This window comes from Canis lupus, chromosome 34 (genome assembly GCF_048164855.1).
Source record: "Canis lupus baileyi chromosome 34, mCanLup2.hap1, whole genome shotgun sequence".
Lineage (NCBI taxonomy): Eukaryota > Metazoa > Chordata > Mammalia > Carnivora > Canidae > Canis > Canis lupus.
The window spans coordinates 12,130,883-12,149,168 of record NC_132871.1 but is presented as its reverse complement, the minus strand read 5'-3'; positions in this window follow the sequence as shown (position 1 = coordinate 12,149,168).

Here is an 18,286-nt window from a genome sequence, read left to right as displayed (position 1 = left end):
AAGTGACCAGGGTGGGTATCTTTATCTCGTCCCCGATCTTAGAGGAAAAGCTTTTAGCATTTTACCATTGAGTTTGATGTTAGCTTTGGGTTTGTCATGTATGACCTTTATTATGTTGAGGTGACATCCCATCACTTCTCCATATTCTAATCATTAGAAGCGAGTTGGTAAATCCAGTCCACACTTAGTGTGAGAGTGTTAACAGAGTGTTAATATCAGTAGGCAGTGGCCACTGGGCTCATCTAAAGATCATCTTCACCTACTATTCTCCTCGTGAAGGTGTTGTAAGTTAAAGTGAATTAATTTGTATAAAGTATTACACATGATATTGGACTCTTAGTAAGCATGCAAGAAAAGCTGATTATCATTATTGTAAGCAGTAGCAGCATCCTCTACTCACATCCATTTTTCTTTTTGACTTAGTATCACATCAAGAACCAAAGAATGGCATTTACACTAAAGCTGCTGTTTGGCCAGTATGGCAGGCAGTTGCCCTCTCGGAAAATAGGTATCTTCTCAAATGAAATAATATAGGAAAGCATAATAAAGGAGTTATTTGCAAAGTTATTGAAAAAAAGGAACAAGGGATGATGCCATGCTTCCAAGGCTGAAAGAGCAGAGAGTCTTTGCTTCTCCTAACCCTGAAGGGGAGAGAATATTAACCAGAACCAAGAGAGGGAAGCTTCAGTTCCAGGAGAAAGCTCCTGGCAGGAGTTGTGACCTTCAGAAGAACAATGTGCCAAGCCACGGTGACCCAGTGGGGTGAGACTGGAGGAATAAATACCTGACTTTACTCCTCTCCTGTCAGTGCCGCCCACCATTTGAGCCCAGTCAGGAGCCAGAGGACAAGGAAACCCACCATCTTATCCCATACAGGTCAGCCCCCAGGACTGGAGAGGTGAAAATATCCAGCAGGTACAGCTAGTCACCAATGGGATAGTTCCTGGAACATGATCTCTTCACATAAGAGTAACTGAAAGGCAGTTACTTAATTTTGAGTTTCCAGAATAGGAGTCAGGGATGGGTGGTGGCAGGGAACATGGTTCCAGAGGGGTTTGATTCCATTTTTTGTTTTATGGTACCCTTGAGGAGCTTTCATTTGGGCCAGTGAGGAAGACACAGGGATTTACATTCATAGCTGGTGGGTGGGCTCAGAGTAAGTGTTTCAGGAAGCTCATGCAGGCTGTAGGTTTTACTCATTCAGGAAATGAACTTAATGACATGGAAGGTGTTTATTCTGCTCACACTGTCTGATGACCTGGATGTTTAAACCTTGCTTTACTGGTCAGGTACCAGCTCAGTTACCTGTGAAGATTTAGGTGCTTCCAGAGGCAAATGGTTTTCCAAGCATCATTATCCTCCATAACAAGGATCCAGGAATTTCACTTTAGTGAGACAAGGCAGTGCAGCTGGAGAACTAGAACACTAATGCCTTACCTAGGACAATGGGGTGAACCCAGAGACTCAGGGTGGGCCTGTCCCTGCATTCTCAAGGAGTGCCTGGGGAAGTGTGGGCAGTTGTGAATTGTTGTTTCCATGCTTTCAGCCTGCTGAAGTGAGGGACACCGGAAGGGTTGGGAAAGGCTAAATTTATTTAATTTCTTTATTTTTTTAAAAAGGTGCTTTATGAAGATGCTGTCAAAATATGACCTGGAAGACAATTCTTTAAAAGGTGACAGGTAGGGTAGCCTGGGTGGCTCAGGGGTTTAGCGCCGCCGTCGGCCCAGGGTGTGATCCTGGAGACCCGGGATCGAGTCCCACGTCAGGCACCCTGCATGGAGCCTGCTTCTGCCTCTGCCTGTGTCTCTGCCTCTCTCTCTCTGTCTCTAATGAATAAATAAATAAAATCTTAAAATAAAAATAAAAGGTGACAGGTACTTGCTAAAATATCCTAAGTGTTTTTTTATCTTTTTTTTTTTTTTAAGATTTATTTATTTATTAGGGAGAGAGAGACTAGGGGGAGGGCAGAGGGAGAGGAGCTCCAGCAGACTCCTCACTAAGCATGGAACCTGATATGAAGCTGGATCCCAGGACCTGAGATCGTGACTTGAGCTGAAATCAAGAATTGGACGTTTAACCGACTGAGCCACCCAGACGCCCCCCAAGAGCGTTTTTGAAAAAATGATGATGTGTCACAGACCCCAGAGAATAATGAATTTTAACATTCTGCAATAAACTCTTAAAAGTTGGGCACCTGGGTGGCTCAGTGGTCCAGCATCTGCCTTTGGCTTAGGTTGTGATCCCCGGGTCCTGGGATTGAGTCTCACATTAGGTTTCCCACAGGGAGCCTGCTTCTCCCTCTGCCTGTGTCTCTGCCTCTCTCTCTCTGTGTTCTCCATGAAGAAATAAAAATCTTTAGGGGAAAAAAAACTCTTAAAAGTCACAAAAGTTAAATATATATAAAATGTGTTGAAATAAGAGTATTAAAATTAATAAACAGAATCTTCATAGGTTCTCCATCTCATGATGGAGAAGACTGAAAATCTTTAATTTGCAAAAATTTATTATCTACGTGAAAGTACTTAAAGATATTATTAAACTTAAAATTTTTTTAACTTCAAATTTATATACACTCTTCTTTTTCAAAAAGGCAAGGTTCTAAATTTGATCTTTTCCATAAGTGGCACTAAGCACTGTGCTCCCTATCCAAATAGTTTAGAAATAATAAAGCTCCCTTAATCTGTCCCTTTAATGTAAAGTGACGTTTTAATGATGAGAGAGAAATAGCCTTTGAAAAGAAATTTATACTATGGCAAAAGTAATTTTGAAAACAAGCATTTAGAAATGTTTCCATCATCCAGTGGTTTAGTTTTAAAGAAAATAAGCAAGTTTACTACTTGTTAAAAACTTTTTAAAAAATTTTTTATTTATTCATGAGAGACACACAGAGAAAGAGAGAGAGAGAGAGAGAGAGAGAGAGAGAGGGAGACAGGCAGAGGGAGAAGCAGGTTCCCCGTGGGGAACCTGATGCGGGACTCAATCCCAGGACCCCAGGACCACGACCTAAGCCAAAGGCAGTCGCTGAATCACTGAGCCACCCAGGTGCCCCCGTTAAAACTGTTATATCTGTATACTTTAAAAGCTTGTAGAGGAATTTTTAATCTGCTTGACATCTTCCAAAGTATTTTAGAAAGGGAGAGATCTGGGCCCTTTGTTGAAATTATAAAATGTATCTGCTTCTAATGAGCTTGTATGAGTAAATGATTGACTTTAGGAGAAGAGAAATTTGCCAGCCAAATTTCACAAAGATCTTTACATAACAGGTCACTGGGACTGAAAAATTAATTGTGATTTCCTCAGTACACCCAATGCTGGCCTTCCCCGTCTGTAGCCACTAACCTCTGTGAGACCTCAACTTCTGCTGTGCCAGTCAGGTGCTTCACAAGCAAGGCGTGGGGCAGCCCGGGTGGCTCAGCGGTTAGCGCCGCCTGCAGCCCAGGGTGTGATAATAATATAGCAGACAAAAGATCATGGCTGCTAGGGGTTGAGGGGAGGGGAGAGGGATGGATAGGTGGAGCATAGGGGATTTTTAAGGCAATGAAATTATTCTATATGATACTGTAATGGTGGATACATGTTACACATTTATGAGGGCCCATGGAATGTGCAACACAGAGTAAACCCTAAGGTAAACTGTGGACTTAGTTAATAATAATGTATCAACAGTGGCTTATAATTTTATAGAAAATGCAGCACACTAATATGAGATATTATTAATATGGGCCACTGGGAAGGGGAAAGTGTTGAGTGGATACATTGGAACTCTTTGTACTCTCTGCTCAGTTTTTCTATAAACCTAAAACTGCTCTGCAAACTAGAGTCTATTGATTTCTTTAAGTGAGGCATATTTAAGTCTAACCCTCTTAGAACATTTCCATTTTTTAGTGAGAGCAAAAACGTGTCGTTAATAAAATATTAAAAAATATTGTTTAACTCACTTGCTTTAATTTGTATTTGTGTACATTAAATATGTACAGCAATACATAATTATAATCTATAAGGAAATCAATCTCAATCTGTTGGGGGTTTGCATCCTCAGACATTTTTATGGATACCATGCACCTTCAAAATGTTTGTTGCTGTCTGGAGGGATGCTTTCCCACGGAGAAAGTAAGCTTCAGCTGGCTCAGGGACTCCCTGGCGGTGGCTTGATGAGCACCCTCGGAGGGGGGTGCTGGAGGATGATTTACTGAGGCTGCCTTCTGGGGCCGAGGCAGCACCAGCCAGGCGGTATGAAGAGGGGGGCGTCCGGCTGAGCAGCAGCCGTGATTAGGGGCTGAGGGACTAGACTGGGTCTATGTGGTAAGCTTAAGAGAACTGGAATAATCATTACCTGACCAAGTGATGGGGTGTGGGGTGGGGGAGGCGTGGAGTCTGGAAGAGCCAAGTCTCTGGCTGCAAGGGAAGACGAGACCAGCTTAAATGTGCTGTTAATAATCGAGGTAAGCAGTGGCCGACACCAGAAAAGCCTTAGGATGGACAGATATTGTCAGCAGGGTCAGTGCTAGCAGTGCTGTGGGGCCTGCCGTTTCCTGTAAGCGCCAGCTTCGTATCCAGGGTCACTGGAGTCAGAAGACCCTGCAGGCTGGGCTGGAGAGAATGGGCGTGGGGGGCCGTTGTGGACTGTGGGGTCCAGCGAGGAAGGAAGGAAGGAAGGAAGCAGCTCCTGCTTCCTTACTCATCACAGAATCGAACTAGAAAACGAAACAGCCACTTCCTGGCCTCTGGCAAGAGGGTGTTTCCCAGGCGTCCACCAATTAGACAAAACCCCAAGTGCATCCTCTTCCTTATCCCTGAAATCCTTTTTTTTTTTTTTAAAGATTTTATTTATTTATTCATGACAGACACAGAGAGAGAGAGAGAGGCAGAGACACAGGCAGAGGGAGAAGCAGGCCCCATGCAGGGAGCCTGATGTGGGACTCGATCCCGGGACTCCAGGATCACACCCTGGGCCGAAGGCAGGCGCTAAACCACTGAGCCACCCAGGGATCCCTTATCCCTGAAATCCTATCAGGATTCAGTGTCCTATCAGGTACAGAAGTTGGTTGCCCATGTCTTTTGGCAACAGAACTTTGTCTTCACACCAGAGTGTGCAGAGCGCTGAATATGTAAAGCAGAAGGGGGCAAAAAGCTGCCCTGGTGGCGGTGGAGACCGCAGGGTGGGCGCTCACATGTCTGTGCTCAGCCTTCCAAATGGGACCCTCAGGAATGATTTGAGAACAGCTGCCTGGAGAAGCAGGTCCAAGCTCCTTGATGTGGTAACTGGGGACTTCCTTGACGTTACTCTTATTTTGTTCTTCTGTCTCGTTTTTGGCCACTCCTTGTTTTGTATTTTATGCCCCCAAAGTACAAAATACCTGAGCTGTCTGTCCTTCTGTGCTTTTGCTCACGCTGTTGCTTCTGCTGGAGATACCTTTGCACTGGCTGCCTCTGACCCAGTCTTCAGAATTCACCTGTGATAGCATCTCCGATGCCTCTGGGCCTCCGCAGTGCCCTTGATGTGCTTACATCTGAGAAGTTACCTCTCTCAGGAAATTCCTCCTGTATTTGTTACCCCCACTAAGCTGTGAACTTCCCAAGGGCAGGAATCTTTGGAATCTCGGAGACCTCTGTCCCCATCCCACCCCCCACCCTGCACCTGACATAACTGATGCAATTGTTTGAGCATTATCTGGCATCAATTTAGAATTCAAAGGATCCTTTCTGGAAAGCCAGTTTGAGGAAAGAAGAGATGAGTACCTAATAAAGCAGGGAGAGGAGAGGGGATAGTAGCTGGGGCCCAAGGGTTCAGGGCAGGAGAACCACAGAGTCCTTGAAGGTTCACAGCAGGTCTTGGGCTTGAGGAGCTGTCACCACTGCTGTTGAATTGAATTAGTGATAAGTAACTGGGAAGGTGTACTCTGGTCTGCAATGGCAGGGGCTCCCCAGGAGCTCTGGAGGCCTCTGGTTACTTCCCCTGATGCTACAGGCCTCCAGGGATTCTAACCAGCATAATGGACTTTGAAAAGGGAGACAGCTGAGCTAGGCAAGTTCAAGTCCCTGAGGGATGATGATGGCTTGGTTAAGGACTCCTTCAGCTCTGTCTGAAAGAAGAAATCTCTTACTGAAATCTTTTTGCTCAAGGTTCAGGAAGGGAAGAGGGAAGAGGCACTGGACTCTGTGTTACGAGAACCAGATGGATTCTAGGCCTTGCTTTAAAACATTGAACGCTCTCTCCACCTGGGTGTTCTCCACAGACATGAGCTAGAAACGCTTCCGCTTCTCTGCTTTGCAGGCATCTTGCCGGAACCAGTGGGGCCGGCTCTGCCACTTGCTGTCTCTGTGACCTTGGGCAGGTTCTCTAGACTTTCTGGGCCTCGGTTTCCTCATGTGTAAGATGGGGACACTAATTGTATCCTACTTCATTTAATGGAAAGCTCTCCATACAGGGCCTGGTACAGAGAAGCCCTCAATGAAAATTGGCTAACATGATGCCGCTAACACGCTGAGTCATTTGGAAATGCTCAGTTGAGGATAAAACAGCTGAACGACCAGGAGGCGAGATAGCATAAGGCCTCGCTGCTTAAAGATGACCCATGGACCAGCAGCATCGGCATCACATGGGAGCTTCTTAGTTACGCAGAGTTTGGGGCCCAGCCCCCGACGTACTGAGTCTGAACCCGTGGTTTAACGCGATTCCCCAGGTGATTCATACACATAGTAAAAGTCAGGAGGATCTGACTGAGAAGCACTGACACATCTGCCACTTGCTCACCGTGTCACTTGGGTAAGTTCCTTAGCCTCTGTGTGTGTGTCAACTGTAAAACCCTAGCGCCGAGGGTCGTGGTGGGAGCCAGGATGGCCCCGGCACGTGGAAATGCCCTTCAGCGTTTGCTGTCTGTGCTCTCCAGCCCCACGCTTATGCCACGTTGGCCCCTCACGGAGCCTCATGTGGGCCAGGTTCAGCGGGAGCCAGACTGCCGGGGTCACATCCCAGCTGCCACCCCTGGAGCGGGGTCTGCCCGTGTAACCTAGACGGTCACTTCAGTGTCCCGAGTCCCCGGTTCCTCTGTGCTTCTAGCTTAACGATGACCGTGCCTAGCTCTTGCGGATGCTGGAGCGTAGAGTGGGATGTGCAGCCAAGGGGCTGGTGCTGCAGGCGCATTTTAGCTTTGTCAGTGCGCATGTATTGATTGGAGGCCGCACTTCAGGCTCAGGTGTGTCCCTGTCCCACGGGAGCCCTGGGCCCCTTGCTGCCCACCGAGCAAGGGCAGGAGCTTCCTGGGCTACAACGTCGGTACCACGGAGGACAGGACCCACACTGTTACAGGCAGAGGAGGGAGTGCAGGCCGGCCAGGTGAGTACACGGGCCTGACCCTCTCCGGGCGACTCCCCTGGTTCCCCAGGGGACCCTAAGCCCCGTGAGGCTGGGCCGCCTCTGCCGAGCTCGCCATCAGGTTTATGGGGTGTCTAGTGTTTTGCCTGCCACATGATGAGTGCATAGTCTAGGTGTGCCAGGTGATGGTGAAAGAAGAATATTGTTCTAAGCGTGATGGCCAAAGGGGCGCCCTCTCTCCGTCTTGGGTCTTTCCCGCGCAGCCAGACTGCGATGTTAGGACTGAAAGAGAGACGACTGCGTGCACCCCATCTCATGGTTGCCTCTGACACCCTCTTGCACAGTTCCTCCTGATAATTCTGGTGTCACCACAAGAAGCATATCCTTTTAAAAAATTTTTTATTTAAAATCTAGTTAGTGGGCAGCTCGGGTGGCTCAGTGGTTTGGCGCTGCCTTCAGCCCAGGGCCTGATCCTGGAGTCCTGGGATCGAGTCCCACATCAGGCTCCCTGCATGGAGCCTGCTTCTCCCTCTGCCTGTGTCTCTGCCCCCCCCCCCTCTCATGAACAAATAAAATCTTAAAAAATAAAATAAAATTCCAGTTAACATGCACTGTAACATTAGTTTCAAGTGTACAGTGTAGTGACTCAGCACTTCATACAACACCCAGCCACCCAGCGCTCATTGTAACAAGCGCCCTCCTTGATCCTCATCGCCCCCAACCCTCTCCCCCACTTAGAGAAACATTCCCTTTTAAGGTATGAAGGGTCTTCACACCCGGCCTGGGCTCTGCTCACAGAGCGAGGCTCCGTCATCATTTTCGGCTAAATCATGGCCTGTGGGCAGAAGCCATTGCTAGGAGCAGAATCTTGCACATCATTTTGGGTCCAGGTCCCGAAGGGATGGTGACTAGTCTAGAGGGTGAGCCACTGCGGGAGGTGGGGACTTCTGTTCCTAGCAGCTCCAACAGCCTCTCTCTTAAAGGCGAGGTCTGTGCCAAGAAGGGCTTTGAGTTGGCCATACCTGCCCACGTATCCTGGTACTGCTGCTTCCTCGCTTCCCGTAGGACATTAGACTACTTGTTTATTTCTTTTGAAAATTATTGGTTTGTCTGCAAAATGAAGAAAATAAAACCTCTTCTCGTAAGGCTGTAGCGGGAGTTAAAGTGGAAGGTGCGTTGCAAGTGTGTAAGGTCGACACATGAGAGCATAAATGGGGGTGCTGTTAGTAAGTACACCAGGACCACCAGCGTGCCCACAAAGCGGGCCCCACGGTCTCCCCAAGTAAAGAGCACATGCGAGCTGTGAGGTGAGGGATAGTTTCAAATCATTTTGATTTTTACATCTGCTTAAGATAGGATTGCCAGGTTTACCAAAAGAAAGCCTGTCTGAAATACTGCATGGGATGTACTTATGCTAAATTATTTGTTTATCTGAAATTCCAGCTTAAGTGGCTATACTGTACTTTCTCTGGCAACTCTTGTCTGAGTATTGGGCCGCAGGAAGTTAAATGGTAAAAGTAAAACTCTGTTGCAACTAATGCCAGGGAAGGGCTTGCCTCCTGGAAGCAAACTGTTGCATTACTGTTTTTCTCCCCCGGAGTTTGAGGCTGGTCTTTGGAGAAGGGGAAGAGGACCTGCATGAGGGCGAGGGAGGTGATGGAAAGGATGGAAGGTGACGAAGAGGGCACCTGGGTGGCTCCATAGGTTAAGTGTCTGCCTTCTGCTCAGGTCATGACCCCAAATTGAGCTCCCTGGTCAGCAAGGAGTCTGCTTCTCCCTCTCTCTCTCACTCACTCTCTTTCAAATAAATAGAATCTTTAAAAAAAAAAAAAAAAAAAGGGTGACTGAGAGATCCTGCTGAGGATGGATGAGGTCCTCCAAAAGAGGACCCCCTTTGATTTCAGGGCCTAGAGGTTTTCTTAAGAGACTAAGGACAGGGGATCCCTGGGTGGCTCAGTGGTTTCACACCTGTCTTTGGCCCAGGACGCGATCCTGGAGTCCCGGGATCGAGTCTCGCGTCAGGCTTCTGGCATGGAGCCTGCTTCTCTCTCTCCTCTGTGTCTCTGCCTCTCTCTCTCTCTCTCTATGTCTATCATAAATAAATAAAAATAAGTTAAAAAAAAAAAAAAGAGAGAGACTAAGGACAGAACGACCCTTATGGGGGAAAGAGTGAAGAGGCGATTGGAAAGCTAATGGTCAAGGTGATGACTTGTATTTTCAATGCCGTGAAGGTGGGAGGGTAGTGGCTGGCAACTGATACAAAGGTTTGGGGTTGTCTATCTGGAACCTAACCTTCTCAGCTGAAGTTAATGACTTGGTGTGGCCAGAAAAGGCTAGCAGGTCTTTTTCTTTAGCTCAAAAGTGGATTTAAGAGCTTTCCCTCTCCTATTGGTGTGAGAAAAGGAGGGAGATGAGCCACAGCCACCCACACACTTGGCAGTACACCCTCAGGCTATAGGAAGGAGTGGACACTGGGCTTCCATGGGCCCCTCGGGAGGGGCAGCTGCCCCAAGGCCTTAGTCCTGACTCACAGGGACACCTGCCCTTTGTGACAGGGCTCTCCTGGGACACTGCAGAGCCATGACTAACTAATGTGAGCACCTGGGCTGTCCCTGGGAGGGCTGGCCTCTCAGTCGGGCCTGGGGCTGTCAGCCCCTTCTGACACCTCACAGAGGGACTCTCTTTGGGGAGAGGGTGGTGTATGTAGCATGATGGAAGGAGTGACGTGAGGGGTGCAAATTTTAAGGTCCTTTAGCACTTCTTGGTGGGTTTCTTTCATATTGCTGCCCACAGGCCTTCAGTCTAAGCTCCTACACACACATGTGCAAGCATCCCTGTAGCTCTGTCTGAGAGGAGCCACCGAGAGCCTTTTCTTCTCTAATCTGAGTCCTGGAGTGGAAGGGAGAGAAAGCCAACCTCAGCCCCTTCCTGAAATCAGCTGGTGGGGTTGTGTGGCTGCAATCAGGATAAAGAACTATCTGAAAGGCTTTTTGAAAAAGCAAAGCTGGTGCAGCTGCAAGCGCTTACTCTGTGCTGTTCGCCTGGTGGTCGGGAGAGGAGAGAAGGCCACTCCCCAACGTGGGGTCAGTTCCTTTGTTTCTCTCTCCCCATCCTCCCCCTCACCCGTACAAGGCTCTCCCACAAACCCCCTGCTGCCCGGCCACCCAGGCCACACACTTGGACCCAAACATGGGAGGAAGTGAGGGGTGGACAGAAGTGCACCCACCTAACACCCATCTGCCACCTACCTCTTTCCGTGCTTGGGTTTTGGCATCAGCTGATTTCCATTTCAGCTCCTGTCCCCCAGGAAGTGGTTTCTTTTTTTTTTAATAATAAATTTATTTTTTATTGGTGTTCAATTTGCCAACATACAGAATAACACCAGTGCTCACCCCGTCAAGTGCCCCCCTCAGTGCCTGCCACCCAGTCACCCCCACCCCCCACCCTCCTCCCCTTCCACCACCCCTAGTTCGTTTCCCAGAGTTAGGAGTCTTCCATGTTCTGTCGCCCTTTCTGATATTTCCTACCCATTTCTTCTCTAGGAGGTGGTTTCTTGAACATTCTCACATACTACAAGGCACCGCTGAGTGAGAGAATTAGCACATAAAAAGAAACTCTTGAATCCAATAGAGGAGAAAGGTGGGCAGAAGATGTGTTAGGTGGGTGCCCCCAGGCACCCTCCACTTTCTCCAGTTCCCTGATCCAAGTGTGTGGTTCCGATCTAGAGTTCAATGTAGTCAACAAAAAAAAATTCTTGGCCTGGCCAACTCAGTAGAGCGTGCGACTCCTTTTTTTTTTTTTTTTTTTTTAAGATTTTATTTATTTATTCATGAGAGACACAGAGCCCATTGTGAGACTGGATCCCAGGATTTGGGGATCACAACCAGAGCCAAAGGTAGGGGCAGACGCTCAACCACAGAGCCACCCAAGTGTCCAAGCATGCGACACTTGATCTCAGGGTTGTGAGTTCCAGCCCCACATTGGGTGTAGATTACTTAAAAATAAAATCTTTAAAAAAAAAGTATTCTGAGATTATGACTTTTTTTTACTTCCTGGTGTTAAAATTCATTTTTTTCCATAAAATGAAGAATCATAAATGATGACTTGAAGCTCTATTCATAGTTAACAGAATATGATATCGGTAACTATATGTCAGTCCCTGAAAAAAGATTTTTTAGAATATATTTAATGTGAAATCCCCAAGTCTGGGCACCATGGGTTCAGAATGTTGTCCGCCCCGGGTGGCGAGGCCAGAGCAGGCATTCAGGTATCTGACATGGTGCCTGCAGGGAGCACCTGTGCAGTCCAGCATCCTTTCATGGCAGAAGGGAAGGTGTGGGGCAAGCTCTTTCTGACATCATGGATTCTAGGGTAAAATAAGTCTTAGTTTCCCTTTGTACCCTTATACCACAAAAAAATGTGATTAGAAGAATTCAGCATCCATTTTGGCAGCAACTAAACACATGGCTACATCTCCATTTCTGAGAGTTATGTACACAAAGCTGCTAAAATACTGTTCTCCATTAGAATCTGTTTTTAATTAGCTGAGGAGCTTTATTGCTTTCTGATTTGAATTAGATTAAATTGAACAGATATGCATTTGGATACCAACTGGACAAAGTCAGAATGAGGGGCTGTGGGGAAACCGAGTGAATCAGATGTGGCTGCTGCCCTCAAAGAGGTTCCAGTCCAATAGGGTGATAAGAAACTGCTTGATAACGGGAAGAAGAGGGGAGAGGCATGAGAAGCCTATCTTTGGGTGCGAGGGGGAGGTTCCGAGGAGATAGAGGGCTAGTGGACAGGGGGCCAGGACAAGCATTCTGAGAAAGATGACAGCTCGGTGGACCAGCCCTTGTGCGCAATTTGGGAGCAGCGACCGTGTACATTGCTCTAGCGTTCCGAGGATCTGGTATCCAGTAAGTCCTCAATAAATGTTTGTTTTTTTGTTTTTGTTTTTTTCTCAATAAATGTTTGAAGGATTAATCAAACATTATTGGCATGGGTGTTCTGGTTAAAAATGACTTACTGAGCACTACTTACTGGTTACTTACTGAGCTTTTCTTAGGCTTAAAATATTTGGGAACAGCTCTTCGTTTAAGCAAGTTTTATGTGCGTTAAGGGATGATTTTCCATTAGTTCAGTGGCTGCGATACTTACTTTTCAGCACAAGAGGGAGCTGCTGCCTAGTTTATTTAACTAAAATGGTATTTCTCTAGGTTTGGCCCATCTTCTCAAATTACAGTGCAGTGTATTGTGTCACCCTCCCTAAAATGGCCCACCAACCGAAAAATCCTATTACAATATAATAGCATTATTATCAGTGGTGCATTGTTTTCCTACAGGAATTTCTCCTAAATTATATGATTAGTAGGAAGAAAAGGTAGCATTTGAAATATATTATAAACACCTTAGACCAGGCTGGGGGGGGAGGGGGTTCTTCAGGGCCATAAACAAATCCAGGGTTTCCCAGTATTGGAAGCTCTGTTAGGAAAATGCCTCAAGAGCCGCCCCGGTGGCGCAGCGGTTTAGCGCTGCCTGCAACGTGAGGTGTGATCCTGGAGACCGGGGATCAGTCCCATGTCAGGCTCCCTGCATGGGGCCTGCTTCTCCCTCTGCCTGTGTCTCTGCCTCTCTCTATCTCTCTGGGTCTCTCATGAATAAATAAATAAAATCTTAAAAAAAAAGTTGAAAAAAAAAGGAAATTGCCTCAAGGCCTCATATGTTGGCCACAAACCTGAGATAACAGCCATTTCCATCAAGTTTTCATGAAGGTCAAAGTCTACCTGAGGGCAGCCCCAGTGGCGCAGCGGTTTAGCGCCGCCTGCAGCCCAGGGTGTGATCCTGGAGACCCCGGGATCGAGTCCCACATCGGGCTCCCTGCATGGAGCCTGCTTCTCCCTCTGCCTGTGTCTCTGTCTCTCTCTCTAGCTGTGTCTCTATGAATAAATAAATAAAATCTTTAAAAAAAAAAAAACAAAAAAAAACAAAGTCTACCTGAGATGTTGGCTGAGTCCAGGCCTTCAAACTTGGGATGTATGGTTTCTTTCACCAGGAGCTGCAAAAAAAAAAAAAAAAAAAAAAAGACAATGAGGTAGCCAGAACCCAAGTGTATATCTTGAATAAGAACACATGGGGATCCCTGGGTGGCGCAGCGGTTTGGCGCCTGCCTTTGGCCGAGGGCGCGATCCTGGAGACTCGGGATCGAATCCCACGTCGGGCTCCCGGTGCATGGAGCCTGCTTCTCCCTCTGCCTGTGTCTCTGCCTCTCTCTTTCTCTCTCTGTGACTATCATGAATAAATAAAAAAATAAAAAAAATAAAAAAAAAAGAAAGAACACATGGTATTTATAGTAATCAGAACTTAGTGGTGTGGGGGTGCCTGGGTCTCTGAGTCCTGGGATAGAGACCAATGTTTGGCTTCCTGCTCAGTGGGGAGCCTGCGTCTCCCTCTTCCTCTGCTCCTCCCCTATCCTCCACTCGTGCTGCTCTCTCTCTCTCAAATAAATAAATAAGATCTTTTTTTAAAAGATTAATTTATTTGAGGCAGAGAGGAGCACAGGGAGAAGGAGAGAATCTCAGGCAGACTCGGTGCTGAGCGTGGAGCTCAGTCTCATGACCTTAAAATCATGACCTGAGCAGAAATCAAGAGTTGGATGTTTAATGGACTGAGCCACCCAGGCGCTCCAGGACCAGGCCTTCTTGATTTTTGTGTCCCCTGCAGAGCCTAGTCCAAGGTCAGGGGGCAATTCATTTGTGTTTAGAAAAAATATCACACCCAAGGGTGACAGATAAACTAAAAAAGGAGGAAGAATTGGGGTCTTAATACTTAAAAGTTGTTTGTTCCTTGTTTTTGGTTGGCTGGTTGTTAAATCTTAATGCTCTAGTCAAGAGGTAGTAAGTGTGGTGAAGAACATGGACTCAGGTGTCTTGGGTTTAAATTGCAGCTGGGCTGTTTCTAGCTCTGTGGTCTTGGGCACGATTCCTGTCCTTTCCATGTCTCAGCTTCTTCATGAGAACGTAGCATGCTGGATTTATTACTTGTAAAGTCCTCAAAACAGTGCCTGGTATGTAGTAAATACTATTAGTAATTATAAAATAGAGTAATTATACTTAGTGAGATGTAGTCAAAATATACTTTGATTCATTAAAAGCCAAATAAAACTTGAAAGAAATGTATCAGAGTTGGGTTGATGAAAATGTTCTGGGAGACGCCTGGGTGGCTCAGCAGTTGAGTGTCTGCCTTCGGTTCAGGGCATGATCCTAGAGTCTCAGGGTCGAGTGCTTCTCCCTCTGCCTGTGTCTCTGCCTCTCTCTCTGTGTTTCTCATGAATGAATGAATGAATGAATGAATGAATAAATAAATAAATAAATAAATAAATAAATAAATAAATAAATATCTTTAAAAAGAAAATGTTCTGGAATTATCTGGAATTGATGGTTACACAGCCTCATGAATATACTTTTAGAAACACTGAATTGTACACTTTCAAATAGTGATTTTTATTATATATAAATTATACCTCAATAAAAATATAACAAAAATTGAATGAATATATGTACCCTGTCCTCTCCTGGGCTTCAGGGAGGAAATACCAAAGGCTGTGTTTAGGACACAGCCTTTGCCCTGGAGGGTATTATCTCAGGGGCACCTCCAAAGCATTGCCCAATTCTTCTAGCACCCTGGAGGAGACACTGCTATCCACATTTTTTACTGAGACTCAAAAGGGTTAAGTAACTTGCCCAGGCAAGGTCCCCCAAGAAGTGTGGGTAGCAGGAACCCAAACTGCCTTCTTCAGGTAGGGAAGTCTTACTGAGGACAGGTAATGTACATCCATAAAGTACTCAGTGAAGCAGACATCCTGGAGATCAGGCCTCGTATATGTGATAAGAAAAATAAGAGTATATAGGCCATGACCTGCCAGAAGGGATGGTGGGTGCAGGCCGGGTTGGGATGCGGGGAGTTCTGGAGTCAAAGGCCTTTGAGAAGGGCCTTTACAGATGGATTTGGTGTTTGTGATGCGGATCAGTTGCAGTCCAGGTAGATGGCTTTAGAGGGGTTGTAAGAAGGGCTCATGGATCTGTTTTTCCTAGAACTATACATATTCTCAGGTTGGAAAGCCTTATGGTGTGCATAGTCACAAACATGCATATGTAAGGAATTCACAGTGACACAACGGAAGCCGGAAGCTGTAGGCACTGTTTGGACCAATTATACCAAGGTAGGATGTTGGAGAATAAGGGGACTCTAAAGACGATGTAGGTTGCTTAACCATTCATTCATCTCTTCATTGATTCAACAAATTTTTGGAGCACCTACTTAATACCTGAGAGTATAAACATAAATAAACTACAATCTTTGTTCTTTGGGAAGATTCCAAAGTGTAGAAGTCGAAAGCAGACAGGTACATGAGGAAATACTGTAAAATGAAACATGGTCTCTGGCAACAGGCTCTAGAAAGGAAAATGGAACCATAGGCTTAAAAACATTTTGTCAAGTTGATGTTCAAAAAATAAAGATTGTTCAAGAGGTTTACTTTTCTAACTAAAGAATACACCCTTGACAGACTATCTTAGGAGGGCCTTCACGGGCTGATAGTGGGAGAAGAAAGATTTGGGGAAGTGCCCCAAGAGGAGGAGAGAACAAGGAGACCCCTCCTCATTCTGCTCACCACCCTCCCCTTGTTGTAGGCCCCCTGAGTGCTGGGTGGGCCACTTCCACAAAGTGGTTTAAATTTGAAGTGGGACACTTCCCCTGGGCTGGGGCTTGGTTGGAGGAGGGAGCTAGGAGCCTGGGATGTTGGTGGGGAGAGATGGTAGTAGTCCTCCAAGAGGCAACTAGTAACTCTATTGTGGCAAAGTACACACAACAGTTACCACTTTAACCATCTTGCAGTGCACATTTCAGCAGCACTAAGTACATCTGCAAGGCTGCAACCATCACCACTCTCCACTTCCACAACTTTCCATTACCCCAAAATAAAACTATACCATTAAGCAATAACTCACCCCTCCTCCCACTCCTGGTGTCACCAAACAATGTCTATGGCTTGCAGTTTTTGGGAACTGTTTTAGATTTACAGATATAGTTGTCTTAGTCTGTTTGAGCTGCTGTAACATAGTACCACAGACTAGGTGGCCTAATAAACAGGAATTTATTTCTCACGGTTCTGGAGGCTGGAAGTCCAATATCAGGGTGTGGGCTTCACTAGGTTCTGGTTCCACTGCACTCTTTAGAGTTGCAGACTGCTGTCTTCTGGCTGTGTTCTCATGAGGTGGAAGGGATGAGCTAGCTCCCTGGGGCATCTTTAACAAGATCATCCATGTCATATGAGAGCTCCACCCTCATGACTAGTCACCTCCCAAAGGCGCCACCTCCTGATACCATCACACTGGGTCTGAGTTTTCAACTTGAGTTTTGGGGAGATACAAGCCTGCAAACTATACCAGTAGAACCAAGAGGTCCCAAATGCCCTTCACCCAGCATCCATCAGTGTTCATAGAGCCATGGTACATTTGTCAAAACTAAGTAATTAAGATTGGTACAATAATCTTAACTAAGTAATAGACTTTATTCAGATCTCCCCTCATTTCCACCAAGGTCCTTTTTCTGTTCCAGATTCCAATCCAGAATACACATGGCAGTTAGCAGCTCTGCTTTATATTTGCTGAGACACTCCTGGCACTTTGCTCTCTAGTCCTTAGCTGTCTCATGTGTCCAGTGGGAACCACTTTAGTGCAGTCTCCACCTAACCAGGCACAGTGAAGATTGAAGGGGGTAGGAGAGTGGAGAGCGTTTTGTGAGCTGTAAAGCTTCACACCAGTGTAAAGGATTTACTGAAGCCTGCAGGGTCCTCTCTTCACCACTGGCCACTGGGTTTGAGGCCTCTTGCTGACTTAGCTGGCATGGGCTTTGGAAGGAGACTTTCCTACCAGGCCTGCTCTAGCTGGGGGACTCCTGGTGCTCCAGGCCCTGTAGGCTGATTGGGGGGTGGATATCACCTGATTGACCAAGGGCTTTGGGGGGCCTCCTCCCAGTGCTTCCTGTGTGTTTGAAAAGCTCCTCTGGGTGCTGCCAGCTTCAAGCTGGGGTGGAGGAGGTTGGAGGTTACCGACTCTGCTCTCCCCTGGGCTTTTGAAATGACCAGTGCAGTGCCAGCAGGCCACAGAGCACCATGAGTTGGCTTAGCTGCTTTTCAATTCTCTCCTGGTTGGGGAAGGGGAGGGGTGGTGGGTTGAGGGTACAGGGGTGAAATGCTGAGTCTATTTTGGGAGGTTGCAGGAGTCTAGCTTGGCATGCGTTCTCCAATCTTGGCTCCCTCTGGGGTTTCCTGGAAGGATTTCCCATCTTCCCACAGCCACTCTCTCCAACACTGCTTTCTTAGTGCTTATAGTTGACTAGTGGTCTCAAAAGGTATGTCTCAGTCCCAACCCCTGGTACCTGTGAATGTGATATTGTTTGGAAATAGGGTCTTTGCAGTTGTAACCGAGTGAAGGATCTTATGATGAGATCATCCTGGGTTTAGGGTAGGTCTTAAATCCAATGACAAGTGTTCTTATAAAGGACAGAAAAGGATGGGGATCCCTGGGTGGCTCAGCGGTTTGGCGACTGCCTTTGGCCCAGGGCGTGATCCTGGAGTCCCAGGATCAAGTCCCACGTCGGGCTCCCAGTATGGAGCCTACTTCTCCCTCCTCCTGTGTCTCTGCGTCTCTCTCTCTCTCTCTCTCTCTGTGTCTATCATAAATAAATGAATGAATGAATAAATAAATAAATCTTCAAAAAAAAAAAAAAAAAAAGGAGAAGATACAGAGAAGACAGCACGTGAAGATGGAGGTAGAGGGTGGAGTCCTGCCATGAGCCAAGGGATCCCAAGGGCTGCCAGCAGCCACCGGAAGCACAAGTGAGGCATGGAACTAATTCTCCCCGGAACCCCCAGAGGGAATCAGCCTGTTAACACCACAATTTTGGACTTCA